Source organism: Rosa rugosa, chromosome 6 (assembly GCF_958449725.1).
Source record: "Rosa rugosa chromosome 6, drRosRugo1.1, whole genome shotgun sequence".
Classification (NCBI taxonomy): domain Eukaryota; kingdom Viridiplantae; phylum Streptophyta; class Magnoliopsida; order Rosales; family Rosaceae; genus Rosa; species Rosa rugosa.
This window is the reverse complement of record NC_084825.1, coordinates 53,320,307-53,333,298: the sequence shown is the minus strand read 5'-3', so window position 1 is coordinate 53,333,298 and position 12,992 is coordinate 53,320,307.

Below are 12,992 nucleotides of genomic sequence, written 5' to 3'. Positions count from 1 at the left end.
TCACAACTTACAATTGTTGTAAAACTCTAACAATTGCTCTAACCGCACGATCACCGTCCTGGTTCTCCTGTCCTGTAGGATTACCCGCTACACAATTTGAATAGTGTACCGGGAGTTGCAACAACACAAAACCCGGTAAGCTTTTTACAGCCAGTATGAGTAAACAAGAAAGAACTGTTGATTTATTAGATTTCAAGACTACCACAAACCCACGTTACTTTCTCACTCTCATATATATATATAGACACTTATGAGTTACTCTCAATTTAGCTCATAAGATCACTCACTCTCATATATATATGTAGACACTTATGAGTTACTCTCAATTTAGCTCATAAGATCCCTCACTCTCATATATATATATAGACACTTATGAGTTACTCTCAAATTCGCTCATAAGATTTCCCAACATTTGGTAGACAGACTCATATATATATATAGACCCTTATGAGTTACTCTCAATTTCCCTCATAAGGTTACCATATATATATTGACACTTATGAGTTACTCTCAATTTCACTCATAAGGTCACTCCACATTTGGCAGACAGACTAGAGCTCTAACTGAACGTAACCACTCGTCCGGCCACAGACGTGATTACGATTTAATACTATTAATAACCACCAGCCCGGTACGAGAGCGTGATTCACTAATAGATGCCATGGTCACCTCGTGACCTAGTGATCTCCACAGATCACAACAATTTATTGTTCCTCAACAATAAAACTCAACACCTCTCACAATATATTGTTTCTCAACAATAAACTCAATACAACTCCAACAATACATATTATTTCACGTAATAATATATATACAGACATTCACACAGGAATGTCTAATACACCAACAATAGTTCATATGATTGCAAAATAAAGCAATTAAATATATTGGGTTCGTAATATGAACCACGTGAGGTTTACTCACCTCGATAATCCCGCTGCGTCTTCAATTCAGCTCAAAATACGATCCACAATCGTCCACCAACTCAAACCGTCAATCACCTAGTCCAATAATGATCTTGACTTAGCCAACAACTCAAATATGAAATTAAACGACGATCCAACGCTCAGATTCAAATTAAACGATGATCCAACGGTCGGATCTGAATTTAATGATGATCCAACGGTCGGATCCTCACGGATCGCCTTTAGGATCATCCTCCAAAATTATCACGAAGATCCAACGGTCAGATCTTCCTGAATCGCCTTTACTAACATCTCCACAAAATTATATGAAAATCCGACGGTCAGATTCTCACGAATCGCCTTCCGAATCACTATTTCTCAATTATACGAAGATCCAACGGTCGGATCTTCGTCCGTGACCTCACAAGGTCACCGGGACAGTCATACGATCAACATATCCAAAATTGAAGCAAAACCGATGGTCAGATCTTCACAGATCGTAAACCGAAGATAAACGTAAAAACGTTAAATAGTAACGTCAAAACGTAAATCCACTATTTATCAACTTTTTCTAACATGACCATGTTATATATCAAAACGCTCGTATGGATGCATAGATCATCGCCTAGATAATGAAAACTCGAAATATGGTCTGATGCGCCGCCACAAGCGGTGGTCAGTGGGCGGTCAACGCGGCGGTCAACGCCGGTCAACCACCTCAGATGGCAAAGTGACCAACTACAAACTGGTTCAAAAAGAAAGGGTGATCGACTTCCATACCTGGAGCTAAGTCTGGTTTGGCCTAGATCGTCCTAGATCAAGCGTTGAAGTTGGATTAATCTCGTGCGTCTGATCAGATTCAGATTAAATCAGGGACGTCGAAAAAGTCAAACCATGATCTAGCGTTCTATACACAAAATCGTGATGAAAGGCTTACATGGGGATGATCAGCATGAGGAGGAGATCACGAAAATGGGGACGATCGGCCCATGCAACGCCGGAAAAGTCGTTTTCCGGTCGGGTCGGGTTCACATGGCTGGGGCGTCTTCGATCTCCATCTGGGGGCAGCGGCGGGGCAAGACGGTGGCAGGGAGCGGCTGGGCGTGCGACGGCGAGCTCGGGGAAGGCCGGGTCCGTGGCCAGAGGAGGCCGGAGGAGGGCCGTTCGGCCGGGTCGGGTCGAGCGGTTCGGCCGCGTGGGAGAGGAGAGAGGACGGAGGGTTTCGGGGGACTATTCCGCAAAATCTCCATTTTTTTTGTCCTTAATGAATAAATCAGAAATTTTTCCTATTTATAGAAAATTCCCAATTTTCAAATATTCATAACTTAATCATACGAACTCCGAATAATGCGTTCCACATGTCCACGAACTCGTATCGACGAGCTCTACAACTTTCATGAAGGAAGTTTTCCCAAATTTTGAACGAATAAAAAGTCAACTTTGTTGACCCCCTAAAAACGTTCGTTTTCGAAAATAAAATCGTTCGAACTAATTCCACAACTTCTCCAAGCTTCGTACTCGCTCCTACTATCGTGAAATCATTTCTAAAAATCCACGGAAATTAATTTGGATTTTTCGAGGTATTACAATCTACCCTCCTTAAAGAAATTTCGTCCCGAAATTTGAGCGTAAGTCAATTCCTCTCGATTAAGGTTGACCTAATCATAGAATCTCCATCTTTTCCAAATCTGTAGTAATCTACAAAGCCACAATCCTTTGTATAAAAATACATTCCTAGGGCCACTAAATCCTTTCATCACAATGTAAATTCACAAAACAACTGCTCAACAACACTCCACATCACATACACAAAATCGTCACATGGATCATCTCATAGATCCTCACATAGATCTTCACATAGATCTTCACATAGATCATCACTCTGTACTGGCATACAAGCACAGTAAACACTCCCACAAAGTGTTTCGCTACTCAATTAGCATCACGGTAAATCTCCATAGTAAAACTCAAGCATGCACCTTTCTTCACAACAATAGAGATGCATCACTCAAAACAAATCATCCCCAAAAGCACGCCAATAAAATATGTCACCCAGTGACGATGACTTGGGCTTGTTCAATCCTTGGGCTAAGCATTAGGGCTGGCCAATTGGGCCTGAAGAAATCGGACCATCCACATTTCGAACCGGCCCAAACCACTTTGGGTTTAACATTTGGGCCTACTATTCGGGCCGAACAATTGGGCTTACCATTTGGGCCTACCATTTGGGCCTACCATTCGGGCTTACTATTTGGGCTTACTATTTGGGCTTACTATTTGGGCCTACCAATCGGCCCACCAACTTCCAGCTCGGCTACGGTATGAAATTGTACATACCGTATATACGTATGCATACCGTACAGATCGTATATACGTATGCATACCGTACAACTGTATATTCGTATGCATACCGTACAGACCGTATATACGTATGTATACCGTACATACCGTATATACGTCGTATATCAAGCATATACGAGATCCAAAAATATTTGTAAGAGGTAGGGTTCGAACTCCCGACCTCAAACACGAAGGTTTTGCTCCCAACCACTGAAGCAAGAGCTGCCTTCATTAATATATGCTCACGTGTTATATTTATTATGTCATAAGCGACATAAATAAAATAACGGGGGAGGCAAGGTTCGAAACCTCAACCTGCCGCACGAAACCTTTGTCCCCCAACCACTGGAGCACAAGCTGTGCTTAATATAATGTGTACAAATTTTATACTTATTATGTCATAAACGAACATAATAAAAATAAACAAGAGGCGAGGTTCGAACCTCAGACCTCTTGTACACGAACTGTACACTCAACCACTCGAGCACGGCTGCTCACGTTATTATCCATACCAATCCTTTTATTTAAACCAACTGTTTCAACTGTTTCAACAATTCGGCCCAAAACATCCAAGACTGTTGCAGAAACCCAGCCCAACGTATCCAAAACTGTTACAGAAATCCAGCCCAACTCATCCAAAACTGTTTCAGAAACTCGGCCCATCATGTCCAAAACTGTTTCTGAAACTCGGCCCATCAGGCCTCCACCCACAGCTACAGTGATGCCTTGATCCGAGACAGGCCCAAGTACGGCCCACTTGTGTCACGGCTTATCCCTTCCGTGATTTACGGCAGTCAAATCTGCTTTCGGCTACAGCTGTCTGCCACAGCGCCTCGAGATTCCCTCGGTCCCCTTACACGCTCTCCACGCGCCAACAGCTTTTCCGGGTTTCGGGGCGACTTTAATCCAACGCGTGGATTGAATCTCAGAGATCGTCCATCCAACGGTGGAGATCTGCTCACCTCGTTCTATAAATAGGTGCATCCTGGAGAAAAACTGTTCACACCAAAGAAAAGAAATTTTCCCCAGCCATTCTCTCTCAAACTCTGCAGCCTTCCTCTCGAAACTCAAATCCTTTCTTCATCAATTTCAATCCTTCTCTTCTGATCTTCTCTCCCATCTAGTTGATTCAATCCCATCTTTCCTCTGAACTTTCAGATCTTCAATCTTTTCCTCCAAATCTTCAATCCTTCTTTCTCAGATCTTTTCTTCCATTTGAAGATTCGATCTCATCTTTCCTCTGAGAATCTCAGATCTCCAATCACCAGTTCAACAACTCCAATCCTTCTAACAAAATCTCCCTCAAACACTAAACCATGTATTCCTCGATTTCCACATCCTCTCACCCCATGACCCAAGAGCCACGAACTCTGCAACTAATGGAGCTCCAAACCCCGCAACAAATGGAACCACAACAACAGCAACCAACAGAGGAGGGAGGAAACACCCAAGCAGCTGGAAGTAGTGCCAACATGGATTTCTGGCGAAGCCGTACCAGGTGGATTCCTACTCCAGAACAAATAAGAATCCTCAAGGATCTTTACTACGTCAAGGGATTTAAGTGCCCAACTACAGAGCAGATTCACGAGATCTGTCTCCAGCTGAACCAGTATGGGTATGTTGAGGGTAAGAACATTTACTTTTGGTTCCAGAACGTCAGGGCTCGAGAGAAGCAGATGAATAGGTGTAATCAGGCTGCTCCAGTGCCCATGAGAACTAGTTCTCTTGGTACTGGTAGATCCATTGATCTCAATTTTGGGTCCACTGGTTCTACTGGTGCTGGTGGATCCATCGACATCAATTTTGGGCCAGCTGGTGGATCCATTGACATCAATTTTGGGTCCACTAGTTCTACTGATGATGGTAGATCCATTGATCTCAACTTTGGTTCCACCTATTCTACTGGTAATGAAGGATTTATTTACTTAAATTTTGTTTCATATTCTTCCTCACACTTCAACACTAATACCAGTCCAACTCTTTTGGCACAACAGGAGGACAAACATCCCTGCAACAACGAGGAGGAGATCACCAGGAGGTTCAAACTCTTCCTCTGTTCCCCGTGCACGGCGAGGACGTCTTTGGTAACCTGAAGACTACTTCCGAGGAAGGTAGTGCACATGATTACTATTTCGGTGGCTCAGGCGGTTACAACCGTGGATCTCCAGTTTCTCTTGAGCTCAGCCTCAACCCATCCGGAGCTACTGATTAGGCTTAGTATAGCGTAGTTCCAATTTCCTTTTTGTAATAATAAATCAATAAGATGGTGTGCATGTTGTTTCTTCTTTTTGTTTAACCAACAACAACACCAAGGATCGAACCTTGGTCACCCAATACTATTTTCAAAACCATAAACAACTCTACTGCACACATCTTTCATAATGATGCAATAAAAACAATCACTCAAAAAGAATCCAACAATCAATTAAGTCGCATCGAGGTCTAGCTAGTATCCTCTGAGTCAAACCAAACACAACAATTTCATCGATAGGATTAGGGATTTATAAAGCTAAACACATCCTGAGTTAGCTAGGAAAAACCCACGTTTTTAGAGTTACTCTTACAACTCTTATAGAATCTCGATAATTCCATCTATCAATTGTTTCAACAAAAACTCACCACAATTCAATCCCTAACATTTAGCGATTCAGAAATCAAATCAAACTCCATATCACATAGTAATTCACTTGAACCACTATGGATACCTAACAGAATCACTAAAATCAATATCCGAAATTGCGTTTAACTATAACACCTAAAATCAATCACCAAAGGCACACACTCTCATCCAACATCATTCACAAGAACTGATTCTAACTCTCCCAATTAATTACACCAAAATCAACTCCATTGCAAAACTTTAAGTGTCCCGCCTACTTAAACTTAAAACACACAACAACTTCAAATTCACTGCAGCCCATCTCCATACTACGATCCAAAACTTAAGAAAACTAGTTCACCACACAAAGGCCACAAAATTCAATTTCATTCACTTGAACAAAACTATATTCACAAGTCACGGTCAGGTCATCAACCCATGGTGTTCAAATGAATAAATTTCAAATCCAGTTTTCCTTGTGAATCGTAACGTATCGTTCCAAAATGATGCAAGTAACATCAACCACGTATATAAGACACATCTCGCGAACTCAATTCAAATTCAGAATCACCAAAACTACTACTAATTCCAATTCTACCAACAATCCTGATTCTGAAGGAATTATAGTACTCAACGACAACCCAAAACAATGGTCTCTCCTCTCTAACCATCGAGCACAAAATAAAATTCTTGTCTCGCACCTTAAACCCTGCTTAACAACTTACAAGCACAAGGAAGAAGTAACCGCAATAATTCCTTCCCTAACCGCAACACTACTCACAACTCCACATGAGTCAAGAATCTATTCAAAAACATTAGTATATCCAACTTAAAAAGGCAAAATTACTATCGATTAATACTCGTATCCACATTACAGACGAGCATAGGTCCACACCATGCCTTCAACCAAACACTTCAACAATCAAAAGAACCTCATTTCCATAAAACAATCCTCGTTGACTTAACAGAGTTGAATCAAGAGGTTTCTATTCCTCAAGGATTGTAACTCGCAGCCACTGAACTTATTCCAATACGAACCTACAAGACAACTGTAAGGTTCTAAGTACAACCCCTTCGAATCTCCATCACCTAAGGAGTATAGTATGCTTGGCTAATACATGTATAACACTTAAAACACAGTATAAGTCAAATACAAATTCATATTAACCAAGTCAATACTATAGGGAATGTATTCACGTTCCCTAAACGACCTAGCGGCCTAAACAACTCCCAACACTCACGCATACCCAATGACTTAGCCAATACCAAAGAGCACACGATGGGGATCCGCTGCAGACGGGCCATCACTCGGAAGGTATTGACACATCACCAAATATGCACCTTACGCTCTGATACCAAACTGTCACGCCCCGGATTTTGAATGATAAATTCAAATCCGAAACCTGAATAATTACAATTACAAAAAAAACCAAATCTCGAAACTTCGAGTTCATTATTACAATTCACTCTCACAATATATTATAAAGCTCAAATGAGCATAACACACCTCACAACTTACAATTGTTGTAAAACTCTAACAATTGCTCTAACCGCACGATCACCGTCCTGGTTCTCCTGTCCTGTAGGATTACCCGCTACACAATTTGAATAGTGTACCGGGAGTTGCAACAACACAAAACCCGGTAAGCTTTTTACAGCCAGTATGAGTAAACAAGAAAGAACTGTTGATTTATTAGATTTCAAGACTACCACAAACCCACGTTACTTTCTCACTCTCATATATATATATAGACACTTATGAGTTACTCTCAATTTAGCTCATAAGATCACTCACTCTCATATATATATGTAGACACTTATGAGTTACTCTCAATTTAGCTCATAAGATCCCTCACTCTCATATATATATATAGACACTTATGAGTTACTCTCAAATTCGCTCATAAGATTTCCCAACATTTGGTAGACAGACTCATATATATATATAGACCCTTATGAGTTACTCTCAATTTCCCTCATAAGGTTACCATATATATATTGACACTTATGAGTTACTCTCAATTTCACTCATAAGGTCACTCCACATTTGGCAGACAGACTAGAGCTCTAACTGAACGTAACCACTCGTCCGGCCACAGACGTGATTACGATTTAATACTATTAATAACCACCAGCCCGGTACGAGAGCGTGATTCACTAATAGATGCCATGGTCACCTCGTGACCTAGTGATCTCCACAGATCACAACAATTTATTGTTCCTCAACAATAAAACTCAACACCTCTCACAATATATTGTTTCTCAACAATAAACTCAATACAACTCCAACAATACATATTATTTCACGTAATAATATATATACAGACATTCACACAGGAATGTCTAATACACCAACAATAGTTCATATGATTGCAAAATAAAGCAATTAAATATATTGGGTTCGTAATATGAACCACGTGAGGTTTACTCACCTCGATAATCCCGCTGCGTCTTCAATTCAGCTCAAAATACGATCCACAATCGTCCACCAACTCAAACCGTCAATCACCTAGTCCAATAATGATCTTGACTTAGCCAACAACTCAAATATGAAATTAAACGACGATCCAACGCTCAGATTCAAATTAAACGATGATCCAACGGTCGGATCTGAATTTAATGATGATCCAACGGTCGGATCCTCACGGATCGCCTTTAGGATCATCCTCCAAAATTATCACGAAGATCCAACGGTCAGATCTTCCTGAATCGCCTTTACTAACATCTCCACAAAATTATATGAAAATCCGACGGTCAGATTCTCACGAATCGCCTTCCGAATCACTATTTCTCAATTATACGAAGATCCAACGGTCGGATCTTCGTCCGTGACCTCACAAGGTCACCGGGACAGTCATACGATCAACATATCCAAAATTGAAGCAAAACCGATGGTCAGATCTTCACAGATCGTAAACCGAAGATAAACGTAAAAACGTTAAATAGTAACGTCAAAACGTAAATCCACTATTTATCAACTTTTTCTAACATGACCATGTTATATATCAAAACGCTCGTATGGATGCATAGATCATCGCCTAGATAATGAAAACTCGAAATATGGTCTGATGCGCCGCCACAAGCGGTGGTCAGTGGGCGGTCAACGCGGCGGTCAACGCCGGTCAACCACCTCAGATGGCAAAGTGACCAACTACAAACTGGTTCAAAAAGAAAGGGTGATCGACTTCCATACCTGGAGCTAAGTCTGGTTTGGCCTAGATCGTCCTAGATCAAGCGTTGAAGTTGGATTAATCTCGTGCGTCTGATCAGATTCAGATTAAATCAGGGACGTCGAAAAAGTCAAACCATGATCTAGCGTTCTATACACAAAATCGTGATGAAAGGCTTACATGGGGATGATCAGCATGAGGAGGAGATCACGAAAATGGGGACGATCGGCCCATGCAACGCCGGAAAAGTCGTTTTCCGGTCGGGTCGGGTTCACATGGCTGGGGCGTCTTCGATCTCCATCTGGGGGCAGCGGCGGGGCAAGACGGTGGCAGGGAGCGGCTGGGCGTGCGACGGCGAGCTCGGGGAAGGCCGGGTCCGTGGCCAGAGGAGGCCGGAGGAGGGCCGTTCGGCCGGGTCGGGTCGAGCGGTTCGGCCGCGTGGGAGAGGAGAGAGGACGGAGGGTTTCGGGGGACTATTCCGCAAAATCTCCATTTTTTTTGTCCTTAATGAATAAATCAGAAATTTTTCCTATTTATAGAAAATTCCCAATTTTCAAATATTCATAACTTAATCATACGAACTCCGAATAATGCGTTCCACATGTCCACGAACTCGTATCGACGAGCTCTACAACTTTCATGAAGGAAGTTTTCCCAAATTTTGAACGAATAAAAAGTCAACTTTGTTGACCCCCTAAAAACGTTCGTTTTCGAAAATAAAATCGTTCGAACTAATTCCACAACTTCTCCAAGCTTCGTACTCGCTCCTACTATCGTGAAATCATTTCTAAAAATCCACGGAAATTAATTTGGATTTTTCGAGGTATTACAGTTACAATTGTGATTGTTGGTTTGTAATTGAAATGAGTTCATATTGGTATCTTACCAATTTTCAATTTATAAAGGACATGATGTATATACGTGTATTTCAAATTAGTATTAAATTACAAAAACGATGTCATTAAAGAGATGATACATCAGATTGGAAACAAAAATTGATGTCTATTTATTCAGTGCACATCGACTTATTAAGTAAGAAACGATGTAACACAACTCAATGGACATCAACTTATTAAGTAAGAAACGATGTAAAACAACGCAATGGACATCCACTTTTTAAGTAAGAAACGATGTAAAACAAATCAATGGACATCGATTTATTAAATAAAAACCGATGTCTAGTATAAGTATAAACATCGGTGTCAACTTCAAAAACTGATGTTTAATAGAAAAATGGACATCGCTTTGTAAAAGAAAATGATGTTTAACAAAATAATGAACATCGGTCGAGTAATACAAAAGAATGTAGATTCAATCTTAAATAGTGTGATATATAGCAAGTACCCGTAAAGCTAATAAACAGCAGGCAAATTTCAAAAACTCCGATGTCTAAGAATATATTACACATCGTTTCTAGAATGAGTAACGATGTTAAAATGAATACTAGTGCTATTGAACCTATATTTCGTTAAGCATTAAATGCATAAATATGAAGGTTTAACAATATCTAAAAACACCAATTTGTGATCATAATAGCAGTTTAACATCGAGTCTGGAATCTAATCCGATGTTTATTGTTGTATGGGACATCGGTTTTTAACCGATGTCTAATTTTTGGCGATCTTTTACATCACCCACTAACACATGTGTACAAATTTTTTTTTACATCGGTTTCTGGCCGATGTATATGAGAAAAATTCTAGTAGTGCATGCTTGTTCAAATCAGCAAGGTCAGCCTACTGAACTCTTTATTCTGAAGGTTGCTTTTATTAAATTTCAATTTTAGCTCTGCTAATTGTCTTTTGACTTGTCTTTCGAGTTGAACAGTTATCAGGAGCTAGGGTTACCCTGGTAGATGATAGTCCACCGGTAATCCCAAAGATCATTCAAATTTCAGGTACTCCAGAGCAGACTGAGAGGGCTCGGAGCTTGCTCCAGGGTTTTATTTTAAGCAGCAAGTCTCTTTCTTTCTCTGTCTCTTAAGTGCTTGTTGTATGCGCCTATTAGTATAGTGTTGTACTTCACTGGTTCCCTACAATTCAATTCTTAAGCTTCCTTTGTCATTCATCAGCACAAGAAGACGCCCTTGAACGCATGGGAGCAACATGGTTACCAAATTTTGAACTCAGTCTACTGGGGTATTGCTGTTGTCAAGATCGTTTCAAGACATATTATTCTACAAGGCAGGGAGTTTCTTGCTCCAGTTTAGGCACGTATAGGCTTCTGTATTACTGTACCTCTGTAAATGACAACTGATGATCTATCTTTGCAGTGAACAGAATTTATATGGCTTTGGCTTTCCCTTTGATTGTCTATCTTTTCCTTACACACGACTACATACAACCATACAGGTTCTAGTCTTGGTATATGTATAGTGTAACATTGTGTGTAAAATCAGTCACATATGGTTCACTGAAAAGATGGCAATTTCAAACATACTCACCACCTAAAGTCAATCAGAAAGATATATCATTAAACAAGGTAATACATTGCCACAACATATATTACATTAGACGGTGCCAGAATACTCTTACAAGTTAAATACTAAATAGGAGAAATGATCATTTACCCAATTTCAGCTTAATAATTGCCCACTTGCACAACGAAGAGTTTAAAAACCCCATTTACCCAAAACACTCTAAGGGATTATTTCCCCTTTACCCAATTAATTCTTTTTTAATTCTTTTTATTTATTTTTTAGACTTTTTTGCCCTTTCCTTCTTTCTCACTTAGAGAGAAAAGTCATCCTCCACCTTTCTGTGCTCCGGTGACTAGTGGCCGGCAGCGAACTCCGGCGACCGGTGACCGGAATCCGGCGACCGGTGATCGGAATCCGGCAAACGATTACCGGAATCCGGCGATTGGTGACCGGAATCCCGAATCCGGCTACCGGACCAGTGACCGGATTCCGAAATCTGATTTTATTACCCCCCAATAATACCTAGTAATCATATTATTGCCCCCCAATAAACATATTATTGCCCCCCCAATACTCTTATTATTGCCCCAATAAACATTTTATTACCCCTCAGTAATCTTATTATTGCCCCCTAATAATACCCAGTAACTATATTATTGCCCCTCAATAATCATAGTATTGCCCCCCAATACTCATATTATTGTCTTCAAATAATCATATTATTTCCCCTAATAATCATATTATTGCCATCCAATAATCATATTATTGCCCATCGGTGAATTGCATAAACTCCCAAAATCAAAATAAATACACTTCAGGCACAATTGATCCATTTATATGTTCAATTATATATATATATATAATAATTAAAAAAATTTCTTCCCGGCGGCCTCCCCTTCACCGGAGTCATCTGCAGCACCGATCCCAACAGCCTGCATTCCGGCCTTCGATCCAGCCTCCTCATTGCAGCACCGCCCAGCGAACTGCAGCACCGCCTCCCCTTCACCGGAGTCATCTGCAGCACCGATCCCAACCGCCTGCAGCACCGATCCCAACCGCTTGCATTCCGGCCTTCGATCCAGTCTCCTCACCGGAGCCTCCCAGCGTCCTCCTACCCACGCGGCCAGCACACCAGTGCCGGCCAACCCGCGCAGCCCACAGCGCCGCCTGCCCAACACAGATCGCTGCAGAATCCGGCAGCCCTGCCCCGCCGCCTGCGCAACACAGCACATCCACGTCTTGCGCAGTCCAACGCCTGCCCATCCCAGCACGCTGCCACAGAGAGGGAGAGAGAGAGAGAGATCGGAGAATGGGGATGAGAGAGAGAGAGCAGATCGGGAGAGAGAGAGAGAGGACTGAGAATGGGGGATGAGAGAGCATAGAGCAATACCAGATCGGGGGGAGAGAGAAATAGCAGATGCACATGTAATTAATTAATTGAGTTAAGGGCAAAACTGTCATCAAATATTAGATTGGGTAGATGAGGTTAAAAAAGTCTTGGTGGAGCAAGTGGGCAATTGTTAGACTAAAATTGGGTAAGTGGTCACGGCCCCTAATAA